Source organism: Phyllostomus hastatus, unplaced genomic scaffold (genome assembly GCF_019186645.2).
Source record: "Phyllostomus hastatus isolate PE091 unplaced genomic scaffold, TTU_PhHast_1.1 phas_contig_40, whole genome shotgun sequence".
NCBI classification, from domain to species: domain Eukaryota; kingdom Metazoa; phylum Chordata; class Mammalia; order Chiroptera; family Phyllostomidae; genus Phyllostomus; species Phyllostomus hastatus.
Window position 1 is genome coordinate 81,820,732 of NW_025333872.1, and position 12,989 is coordinate 81,833,720.

At 33.0% G+C, this 12,989-nt stretch overlaps 1 long non-coding RNA gene across 2 annotated transcripts in view; it reads right to left on the reverse strand.

Annotated features, from left to right (window-relative positions):
* The window catches only part of LOC123822000, a 75,659-nt gene that overhangs the window by 11,637 nt on the left and 51,033 nt on the right, over positions 1-12,989 (reverse strand). Inside the window, exon 1 of one of the 2 annotated variants that reach the window (XR_006786195.1) lies at positions 11,752-11,792. The exons of the other annotated variant lie outside the window; for it this stretch is intronic. This is a non-coding gene — a long non-coding RNA (uncharacterized LOC123822000). Of the gene's footprint in view, positions 1-11,751; positions 11,793-12,989 lie in introns of those variants that run through there. 2 annotated transcript variants of the gene reach the window in all.

Genomic DNA, 12,989 nt, shown 5'->3' on the forward strand with positions numbered 1-12,989 from the left:
GAACAAGGCTGTCAAATCTAAGGAAATGGTATCTAACATAGGGAGGCAGACCTAGGTGTCATACACGGTATTACAAGCAAAGTCATATAACGGAGTTCACACAAGCAGAAAGAGGCCTTATTCAGAGGCAAAAATCTTCAGTGTACATTTCAGAGCTACCTACCATAGCTACTGATATTTGGCAGCAAAAGCAATTCATACATATTTGAACCAGTTATAAATAGTTACTAAATATATGCTAAAACTGGAAATCATAATTCCTTCTCTTAATTCTACAACCCATACCAATTTTTATACCATTCAGTGGGTACTTGTTCTGTGGCGTGTTCTTTAACTGTAGTCATGAACACATTTTATACCCTGAGGTAAACCAAGGCCAGAGGTCATCTCATCCCCTTTACACCCCTCTTAGTTATTCTCTTTACATTCATCATATACTCATATTTTTTTCACTGCTTGATCTTTCCTGTTTGGTTTAGCTGTGGAAGTCCAGAGTATACCGGGATTCACTCTTAGTTTTTAAAGCAGTGTAAAGACAAGGAAAATTGAAAGATTTAGTATCAAAACATTTCCCCACCAAGAAAGGACTGGAAATTAGAGAACAAAGAAAGAAAAGAAAATCTAATACCATTGGGTATTAAAGGGCATTCTGACCCTGAATGGCCTATAACTTTTTGCTTTCAGAAATCTGGGTCCTTGGTGAAAGCAAAGCAGTAAATAAATAAATAAAGCAATCAAGCAAGAACATTTTTATAAAGTGTTAAAATTTTATGCCTGGTTTCACACTTTTAGTTTTCCCTTTCGATTTTTTCTGTTGTTAGCATGCTTCATTTCTATATCCAGGAGTTTCATGGATATCATGGCATTAAAATCAAGCCTGATTATGAATTTCTCTTCTCCTGCACAGAAGAAAAGTTATTCTTAGTAAGAAATGGGTACATAAATAAATAAATAAATAAATAAAAGATAGGTAAATGGAAGGAGACAGAAATAAGCAATTGCTGAAGATCATAGAGTCAACAACATTCAAGGTTACTGTGTTCAGCTTATTTTTGTTTTTTTAACTATATCTATTATAATGGCTAATGTTGAGTACTTAGTTAGCAGCAGTCAATGTTACATTCCTGTTATGTGTATCACTCCAATTAGCCTGACTAACCTGTAATTTAAGTACTGTTAATCATGCCTGTTTCATGAGTGAAGAAAAATCTAACCAAGAGGTTAAGTATCTTGCCCAAGGTCGAGCCAGGCCATGGTCCTATGCTAAATGGATCACTGTAAACTGTCTTAAATTGTTGTTTGAAGTAAAGTAAAGAAAAAAATTCAATTAAATGAGCTCATATTTATCACTCCAAAAATCAGATTTATGTTACACACCAATAGTGTATTTGCAAGAGTTGTCAGGTTGAGAACATGCCCAATATTCAGCATAGTGATATTTAATGTCCCCATTATTTTCTCGGAAATTGAACTTTAGGAATGTCAATAATGTGGACCAGTGGATTTCTACCATGCTTATATTCAGGGAGAGCAGAAAATACTGTAGCTGACTATAGGTTTATGAATCTGAACTCATAAATGCTTAAATTAGCACCATCATTAAGATAAAGATTTAAAAAACCATATCTATATGAGTATCACAAAGACATGATGAAAATGGGGCCTCTAGCAGATTATGCAAAATCCCCATGAAGTTTAGTTATTGCCAGAAATTTAACTGTAGTGAAAATAAAGTTTCTCATCCAACAAAAATGTCTTCTCTGCAGAACAAAGCAAGGATATATTGGTTGTTTAGGGCAATACATTTAAATTCCTGTAATTGCAGTATTGGTGCATTTGGCATATAATAATTGAGGAATTATGTTCAAAAGATGTTATTCCACATATACTATAATCCTAGAGTGTAAAAGCTTGTAACAAGTTTTAGAATTCTAAAAAGGCAAAGAAAAGAGGAAGGAAGGATTTTTCAATGAATTTAAAAAAAAATTTGTTGTAATGATGATGAAATTTTTGCCATTCTTCAAGGTCCCTGACAACTACAAATACTGTTCAGGTCCTATCATCGTAAGAATAAAATGCTGGCATATTTATTTATTTATTTATTTATCTATTTATCTATCTATCTATCTATTTGTGTATTTCTTTATTTATTTTGTAAAACTTTATGTTTTTAAGATTGTGTTTATTTTTAGAGAAGGGAAGCCAAGGAGAAAGAAAGAGAAAGAAACATCCATTTGTGGCTGCCTCTTGAGTGCCCCCTACTTGGGACCTGTCCTGCAGCCTAGGCATGAGCCCTGCCTGGGAATTAACTCTTTGATTGGCAGGCCAGCACTGAATCCACCAAGCCATGCCAGCCTGGGCTGGTGTTTTTATATAATCATAAAAATGAGTGTTTGACAAGGAACCTACGCACTCATGCTACTTACTTGCTTTCTTTTCTTTTTAAAGTGGAAAAATGTGGGAAGATGGTCCATTATTTTATACATAAAAATGTCTGGCAGTATTTACCCAAGAATTATAGTTGACAATTTTAATAAATTTTGGTAGATGTATACACTCAATTTCATCATAACAAGGCTTCTGAAATGAAGTTATATGTTTATAGTTATTTCTTTTTGGCTAAACCTGGAAGTTATAAAAGAAAATTCACTTATTTGTATATGTACCTGCACATTATAAATGTATATATTTGTTACTTCACAGCTATAAGTAGTCAATGATACAAATTCAAGTCAGTAATTATTATTTGTACTGGATTATGTTGCTTAACACAGATTTATATTACAAAATGCATTTGAAACATGAAGTCATGGTAATCAATGACAAAATTTGCAACACAGATAAAAGAGTGAATACTATTTAATTTTTAACACTCCAAAACTTCATCTTTAAAATGTGTATAAAAGTCAAGTCAAAGTCTATAAGTTCAAATGCACTGGCATGAGTTGTAAAATATTGCAGCAATAACATGATAGGCTGCTGAATAAATGTTAACATTCATCTACACTTTAAAAATCAGCATCAATAAAATAAACAATTTCCCTAGATTATCTAATTATCATTTTATAATTTATATTATGATGTGATTTAAAAACATGGTATGTTAGTAATATACTCTTATTTTCAATTTTAAAAGGGTTTGATACAATGGCTAATAGTTTGAAACATATGGTGACAGTGCACATCTTTAAACAGTTTCTTGTTTGTTATTTCAAAATTTTAATATATACATGTGGCCAGGCAGCTTATCCAACTCAATTTGATAAGTAGGAAAAAATGTTCAATGAACCTTACAGTGTTCCCATTATATATGTCTTACTTATGAAATACAACAAAGTTAAATTTTAAAGTGTTAAGAAAATAAATTATGTTCAACTGTATTACTTAAAGAGTGTACATAATTGAAAACATGTATCTTTTTAAAGATGCATTTCCTATAGTCATGCATAGCCTTATTTTAGGATATTATTACTCTGTTTTTTTCCCTTCTTTAATAGTGGAGACATTATTTCATCATAAAATATGAGCATTTTTACCCAAATAAAATAAAAATTAATATATTACCATACTGATTAGAGGGAAATAAAGGAATGAAATAAGTAGTCATATAGTCATTCACTGACCCACAGAAGAAAATATGTTCTTCAAATGGATACACAGAAACAAGTGTGAGCTGTTCCAGCCTTGCTTACACCAATATGAGATGAAAAAATCTTGAATTAATTATATGTCGGGGTTTTTTTATTTTTCTAAAATCTCTACTAAAAGAATCCAAGTTTTAAAAGCATTTGAGAAATTTCAGGACATTACATTTCTTACACAGTGATGTGTACAATTGCCTTTGGGAAAAATGATGGAAGAGAAAAGCAACGAACAAAACAAAGTAGGAACAAAGTAGTGTACAAGGTCAGAGACATTAACAGAGAAATCAAAGATCAAAAGAAAAGCAAATCAAAGTCATCATGGCATTTAGATGATACTCTGCTATCTTCTTGGGAGGTCAGAACCTTGTTCTTGAAAACAAACAAACAAACCTGATTTCTATATAAATATTCAACAATGGCCTATCTGAAAAACATCAAAGTTTAGCTTAAAGGGGGAATGATAATGCCAGAGAAAATGTCATTTTATAGTTAAATTCCATCTTTGGCTTATTGAATTTTACTTTGTATAGTTCTATTTTCAGATTTTCTAAACTCTCTGTGTTCATATACTATAATCTTTAAACAACACAATGATCTCGCACGCTGTATATTTTTCTGGCAAAAATCAAGGCACCAACTTTCATTTTCTTTTCACCATGTTAACATCTCATGGCCTTGCTCCCCCCAGAATAAGGGTGAATAACTGAACATTGACTTCCAAATGCGGCTGGGGAGTCAGCAGCAGCCAGAGAATGTCCAGACAGCTTTCTGTAGGACTGTATGTTGAATTGCATGCAGCCAAGTTTGGAGCAGTTGACATTATACATCCTACCACATCTCACTCCTCAACTAATCCCTCTTCTTTGGCTGCCACTGCTCCTGGCTGACTATGCCAATGGCTCTGGAATGGCTAAGTGTCTATGGGTAAATAACCCATGTACAGCACGTGATAATTGTGGTAATTCACTAATTCCTTCATCTAGCTTTGAATTTAATGACCAAAGACCATTAAAGAAGATATTGTCAGCACTACTTTACACAAGCTACCAAACATCATTCCCAAATTTAAGCAGCTATATTAGGTGACTAAGCTGTAGTCTATAAGGGAGTCTGCCTGATGACTAAGACAAGACTGTATCACCACACATGTTGCTTTTCCACGTTATTTCTCTGCTGTTATTTCTCTGCTACATGAAGACCATCTCCATCAGAGGTGAGCAAAATTTTTTCAATAAACAACTGGATAGTAAGAAGTTTTAGGCTTTGCAGATTACCTATGACTCACATGTATTTTTATTATTTTTGTTTCTTTTATGTAAATCTTTCAGAATGCCTATATCACAAAGATAAATGATAACAAGTGTTGGCCAAAATGTGGAGAAAAGGGAACACTTGTACACCATTGATGGGAATGTAAATTGATAGAGCCATTATGGAAAATAGTATGAGAGGCCCTCAAAAAATTAGAACAACCATATGATCCAGCATTCCCATGTTCATTACTACATTGCTCCCAATAGCCAAAATATATGTCTAGATATATACAGTTATTATGCTTTAAAAAAGGAGGTCCTGTCATTTTCGACAGCATAGATGAACCTAGAGGACATTATTCTAAGTAAAATAAGTGAGACACAAAAAGCAAACTACTGTAAGATCTCACATACATGTGGAATCTAAAAAAGCTGAATACGTAGAACCAAAGAGAAGAGTGGTTGACAGTGTGGGGAGGGAGAGGGAAGAGGGAGATAGTGGTCAAAAGCTACAAAGTGGCTTTTTTAATAGAAAAATAAGTGTAGAGATCTGCAACATGTTAGAGTTCATACTGTATCATATACTGATCATTTTTTTCAGAGTAGATTTCAGGTACTGTCACCATAAAAGAAAGAAAAAAATTCTTAGTTTTGAAGCTATGCAACAACATACTACAGACCAATTTGGCCAAGAAACTACAGTTCCCCAGCTCCCAGTCAGAGGCTGCACACACATAATAGTTGCCTTGGCTATGGCACATGCTTAGAAAATATATAAGAAAATAAAACAATGGTTCCAGACACAGTGCTTCCCACTCACCATTTTAAGGCTTGGCTCTGAAGAATGGGAAGCACTGTTTCTGGAATACATATAAAATTTGGTGATCTACACCATCTCTCTAAAGCAACTTCATTCTACCAAGACATTTCTTCTCTTTCTTCTCTGCATTCTCTCTGTCATAAGAATTTGTGTTCCTACCAAATAATTATTTGATATACATAAGAATTTATTGGGTACATTTTTATTCTAAAAGAATACTATGTATTTACCGCATTGGGCTGATCACAGGAGGAAAATAGACATGTACACACATAAACACAGAAACACACAAAAACACCATAGTCTCAATATCCACCAACATGTAATAACTGTCTTTTTGTTTTTCTAAATTCTGAAATTGTATTTTTCTCTTTGAATCTATGGCTACATTTGAAGATTTTACTATGATCTCAAGAGTTTGTTTTATTTGTTCTGTGGAGTTCAGATATAACCTATCTAATCTCATCAAGTCTAACTATAAAATTGATACAAGTTCTGTCCAGAAGCTATCCGGCAATGTACTATGAAAAATAGAGGCATTTATTGAAGAACATACAAGATACAAGAAACACTGTGTATAAGATAATGAAATTTCAGTCCCCTTTAAAATAAGCACCTGGTACCTCACACAGTTCTCCCAATCGCTGTCAGCTGATCTATCATATTTTCCTGAATCTCATTGACAATCTGAAATCTCTCCCCTTAAGATGATTTTAGTTTGGGAAAAGGCAGAAGTCTTAGGGTGCTAAATGTGGGCTGTAGATGGGCTGAGTCACCTGGGCGATTAGCTGTTTCATCAAAATCTCTGCACAAGATGTGATGCATCAGTGGGTGCCTTGTTGCGATGAAGCTGCCAATCACCAGTTGCCCATAGCTGTAGCCTTCTGAATCATTTGAATAGTCTCCGTGGATGAATGTTCAAGCTTAACTCAATTTGATGCAGATTCTTTGCTCTTCTTACTCAGTCATTTTGAATGTTGACTGTACACAGTACACAGACTCACTCAATGGCAATGACCACCCCCACTGACTAGTACAGTGAAGTCATCATTGTTCACCCTTGCACAATCCAGTCCACACTTCTTGTCTTCCAGGTTACATCAATGTCCTACAATTCATTCTCATTATATTAACAATGACTGGACTTTTACCAGGCAGACCTGGTATATTATATGTCATTTAGTTTTTATGCTATTCTTTCTTACTTTGGTTCAAAATTTATGCTATAGATAGTTCATATTTGATTAAGTTTCTTTAATATTTAATTTATGCTCTTCACCATATTTACAAACTATTTGTTATTTGTGTTCTGACTTTAATAGTAACATTTTACTATTGTACAAAGTATACAAAATAATAAAAGTAAAAAGCAAATGGTAAGTATATAACATTATCAAAGAGGGATGACTAAATTAGGTATAATTTTACTCTTGCTATTATTTTATAGATTATATAATAAGTGCTTTTGACATGACACATTCACATATACATGTACCCATGATTAAGTTTTTAATAACTTTATACAGGATTAGTGCATGATATTTTGTTTACCAAATTGAAACTATACAAAATATAGAATTTATCTTTTTAAATTAAACATGATATAAAATATCCTAAAGTTTTTTAAATTTATTGATTGATTTTTAGAGAGAAAGAGGGAGGGAGAGAGAAATGAAAGAGAGACAACAACTTGTTGTTCTATTTTTTTTTTTTTTTTTGCATTCATTGGTTGATTCTTGGATGTGCCCTGACTAAAGATTGAATCCACAGCATTGGTGTCTCATGACAGCTTTCTAACCAACTAACTGACCCGCCTGGCCAGAGACTGTACCAAGATTTTTTGAAATCTTTATTATTATTGGATGCATAATTGTGCATACTTGAACTATGTGGTATTTCATACCACTTCCATAATTATTAAGTCACTATCCTATTTTGGGACACTTAGCTAATCACAAAATTTGCTAAATTTTAAATATTTCTACAATAAATATCTCAGACATAATTGCTAATTTTTTATTGCTATTTAAGAGACAGAGGAAAAGAGACAGAGAGAGAAACATGGATATGTTATTTTTCCCATTTATGCATTCATTGGTTAATTCTTGTCCGTGCCCTGAATGGAGATCAAACCTACATTAGATTATGGGGATGACTCTCTAAAGGACTGAGCTACCCAGCCAGGGCTCCTGTATAATTTTTAAATATGTTTTTATTTGTTTTGACTAAAGTTTTAAAAGGCAATAAGTTAATGAAAAGGCATAAGCATTTTCAATTTTTTTTAAATATTACTGACATCATACAGGGATTTTCAACTGGTGTGCCACAGAACTGTTCAAACATGCAATACCTGCCTATTTAGTCAAGAGCACTGACCTCTTTCTTTCCTTAGGATTGTCAAGTAAAAAACAACCACAGCCAATGCAACAATAGCTTTCTGGTGTGAATAAATAAAAATTATACCTATTTATGTTGTCAGTTTGGCAAAAAATATATGTTTTTGGTGTGCTGCAGAATTTTAATAATTAGTTTATATGTACCATAAGATGAAAAAGGTTGAAAATCACTGATATAACATTCAAGCTGCTTTCAAAAAATGGTACATTATTTACTCTACAGAGCTAAAATCCTCATTCCCCAGGCCCAAGAAAGATGGAGAAAAATAAATATTTGTTCTGTGTGCTATCATGAACCAGAACGCGACATTTTAAAAATTCCTACTGTTCATTCAATTTTTCAAGAGTCTGTTAGATTCATTTCTTTGTTGAGGCTCATACAGTTGGATGACTGATTGGCTGAGTCAGAGGCATATAAATGCAATAGGGTTTTAATAAATTCATGTTAGCTATCATGAATTTTCAATTTTGGTATTGCTATAACTAAAGACTACTTTACAGATTCTTTTATTTTTTAACTTTCTTTTAATATATCTTTTAATAACCTTACATTCTTTTAATTCTAGTGATTTTGAAGCACACTTTGTATTTAAATATAACAGATCTTTTTATTATAGTGAAGAAAAATAATTCATTTACTAACCCTCACCTTATCTGAAATAAAACTGCACATACTTGTATATGTAATTTACCCCATTATGTAGGGTTTTAATTAATATACTCTGGTATTTAAACCTAATTTATTTAATAATAGAGTATAACTTTTATAGAAAACATATATTTTCTTTTTAAGTATATTTTATTGATTATGCTATTATACTTCTCCAATTTTTTCTTCCCTTTATTGCTCTTCACCCTGCACCCCCTCCCCTTAGCATTCCCCTACCCTTAATTCATGCCCATGGGTCATACATATAAGTTCTTGGGCTTCTCCATTTCATATACTGTTCTTAACCTGCCACTGTCTGTTTTGTAGCTATCAATTATGCTTCTTAATTTCCTGTACCTTTTCCTCCATTATCCCCCTCTCACTCCTTGCTGATAACCCTCCATGTGATCTCCATTTCTGTGATTCTGTTCCTGCTCTAGTTGTTTGCTTACTTTGTTTTTATTCTTCAGTTCATTTGATAGTTAGGAGTTCATTGTCATTTTACTGTTCATAGTTTTGATCTTCTTCTTTTCCTTAGATAAGTCCTTTTAGCATTTTATATAACAAGGGCTTGGTGATGATGAGCTCTTTTAACATTACCTTATCTGGGAAGTACTTTATATTCCCTTTCATTCTAAATGATAGCTTTGCTTGATAGAATAATCTTGGATGTAGGTTCTCACTTTTCATGGCTTTGAATAATTTTTTCCAGTCCCTTGACTGTAAGGCTTCTTTTGAGAAATCAGATGATAGTCTTATGGGCACTCCTTTGTAGGTAACTGTCTCCTTTTCTCTTGCTGCTTTTAAGATTCTCCCCTTATCTTTAATCTTGGGTAATTTAATTATGATGTATCTTGATGTGTTCCTCCTTGGGTCCAACTTCTTAAGGATGCTCTGATCTTCCTGGGCTTGCATGTCTATTTCCTTCACCAGATTGGGGAATTTTTCCTTCATTATTTTTTCAATTAAGTTTTCAATTTCTTGCTCTTCCTCTTCTGGCACCCTTATGATTCAGATGTTGGAAGGTTTAAAGTTGTCATAGAGGTTCCTAAGCCTCATCTCATTTTCTTGAATTCTGATTTCTCATTTTATTCCATGTTGAAAGCTTATTTCTTTCTTCTATTCCAAATCATTGATTTGAGTCCTGATTTCTTTTCCCTCATTTTTGGTTCCCTGATTTTTTCTGCATTTCACTTTGTATAGTCTTCATTTCTTCCTCTGTCTTGCATGAGTATGCAATCATTTCTGTGAGAATCCTGATTAGGATTCTGTATCTGAACTCTGTATCTGATAGGTTGGCTATCTCTAGTTCTTTAGTTCTTTTTCTGGAGTTTTGGTCTGTTCTTTCATTTGAGCCAAATTTCTTTGTCTTGGTGCACCTGTTACATTGTAAACAACATAGCCTTAGATTTTCTCCAGGGTGAGGCAACCCACTTTGTGTGTTGTGGCACAGTCTGGACGACTGTTTCTTCTTTAACTCCTTGGTTGTCAGACTTCTGTAGAGTTCAACTTTCTGGTAGTCCTGGTTGTTTTCATTTTTAAATTGGTCGTTATCCTTCTTTAGGTTGTATGAAGAAGTGTAGCTAATCTACTTACACCTCCATCCTTGTTGAAACTCCCATACATTTTGATAATATTTTTGTATTAACCATGTTGTGTAGCTCAGTGATCAATTATCTAACATATTTGTTATATTTAACTGATTTTATTTCTCATTACATTTATTTTATACCACCAATAAATCATTATATTTAAAATTTTCAACCTTCAGAAAAGTTGTAAGAACCATACAATTATTAGTGAATCAAAGAGATTTAGTAACTACCATTTTGTTAAGTTTGCACTTTCTCTGTGTTTTTGAAGTTTTTGAGAGTTGGACACTCTTCTCTAAATGCTATGACATGTATTTATTAATAAGAATGGCACCATTTGATATTGCTATCATATTATCATGTCCAGTAAATTTAATGTTCTTAAATACTACAATACAATAATCAATATTTAGTTTTTCTTATTGCTCTGTCAATGTATTTTCCAGCTGTGTGATGTTTTCATTGTTTATTGTTATTCAATGAAGGAAACAATTAAGGATTATGCCCTGCATTTAGTAGCAAGAAGAATTGACCAACTCATTTCTTTTTATTTATTTACTTTTATCTTTCATGGCATTGGTACTTCTATGTATCCAGGCCAATTTCCTGTATAATATCCTCAACTTGTATTTGTCCAGTTGTATTTTCATGAATAAATTCAATTGGAAATACAATACCATTTTATTGTATGGCTGTACTCAGCAGCACCCATAGTAATCTGTTTTTGGAATTATGCTTACCTTCTCACAGAGTTTTTCAGATTTAAAGGTTCTCACCGTAATAAGGGTAAAGGGGATACAGAGATAATGTTGGCTTTCCCCTTAAATGGACAAGAGTATACATTAGAGTCCTGCATAAGAGCCATATTAACTTTCTCACCTGCTGTCATGATATATTCCAAAGAGGCCTGAATCACTTGGACATCCTGCAAACATAATCCTACTGCATTCTGTCAATATATCTGTATGCAAAGGAGTAATCGGGCAAGAAGTTCAAGATGCATTGGAGGCATTAATAGTACTCATGGCAATGAGAAATAAACCCTGATGTAAATATCAGTGTCCATTGTAAAATCATCTGGGACATGCCAGGGTAACTTCATTGTAATGGATAAATTAGTTAATCTTGTACTTCTAACTAAGAAGGAAAAAAAACACAACATTTGATTCTGCAGGCAAGATGTTCCACACATATGCATACTTCTCTGATCTAGTCACATCAATGGCTAGCTACTGTTTTGGCACACAGATAGAAAAGAACTTAGCAGCTGGTTCAAGCAATTCTAGTAAGTAGCCTACTTGGACAATATGATCTGGCAGACCCAATACTATCAGAGGCAATGTTGGTAACAAAACATGCCTTGTGAAGTTTATGGCAAGACTCAATGGAATACTTACAAGGCAGACTTTCAGTGTTCCTGAGCAAGACTCTGCCATCTATAGTAGAGATTTTTGGAAAATATAGTTGGTATATATGTACATAATATATCCATGGGTACATATTCATTATAGTACTACAGAAATTATCAGTGTCAATTTAAGAAATTTCAGTGATGGACTCATTACTCTGAAAATCAATAAAGGAAAAAGTAAATTATTAATCCTGTCATTCCCTACTCAAGTTTGATTACAAGAAAACCAAATAGATAATAAGACACTTGTATTTTATTTCTAACAGAAGATTCCTAGGTAATAAATGAAGAAAGGATAACTGAAAGGGAAATACACCATTTGGCAATTCCTAGTAAAATAATAACAAAGGATTTAGGCAAAACACTATGAATGGATGTTAAAATCACTACATGAAATGCTTACAGAGTAATTTTAATGGTACAATCTGATTAAAAATATCTTAATACCATTAAGATTAGGACAAACAGATTTTATATACATCATATGACTTGGTTTGATAGGGATTTCATAAAAAGAGACAGAAGCAACTATAAAATATTCTTGCCAGAAAAAAAGAAACGATTACAAATCAAATCAATCTTCCAGTTTATAAGAAACATGGGGTAAGAGGAGTAAGTTAACATAACATGCCAAAGCAATCAAACATCCAGAATAAGAGATACTCTACAGTGTGGATGACTTGATTCCTCAGTTAAATTATGTGTGCATATATACATGTACATACACACACACACGCACAAGTGGGCTGTGCGTACAGCCACTTTAGAAGACAAGGGACAACTTTAGAATAATATCAAAGACAGTGTGACAATGTATGGAATTTGTATAATTTGTGTAATCTGAGCAAATTAACTGAAATCCATCTTTGAGACAGGTAAATTTTAATATGGACTTGGCATTAGATTATTTATTATCCATTTATTTGGGATGATCATGGAATTTTTATTTAGAAATAAATAGTCATAATCATTCAGAAATATATATGAAGGATTATGAATGATACGATGACTTGTTTTGCCTACTCCCAATAAAACAGGTATATATGATAGGAAAAGTCATCAGAAGGGGAAGAACTGGTGAAGCTGTGAGAATGTCAGATGGGTCTTCTGCATACTTTTTCCCCATTCGTGTACAGGTTCAACAATTTCTCAAATAATAAGTAAAGAAAAATAGCTCTTCCTGATTGGAAAGACCAACACATAAAAGTTGATGAATAACATTTT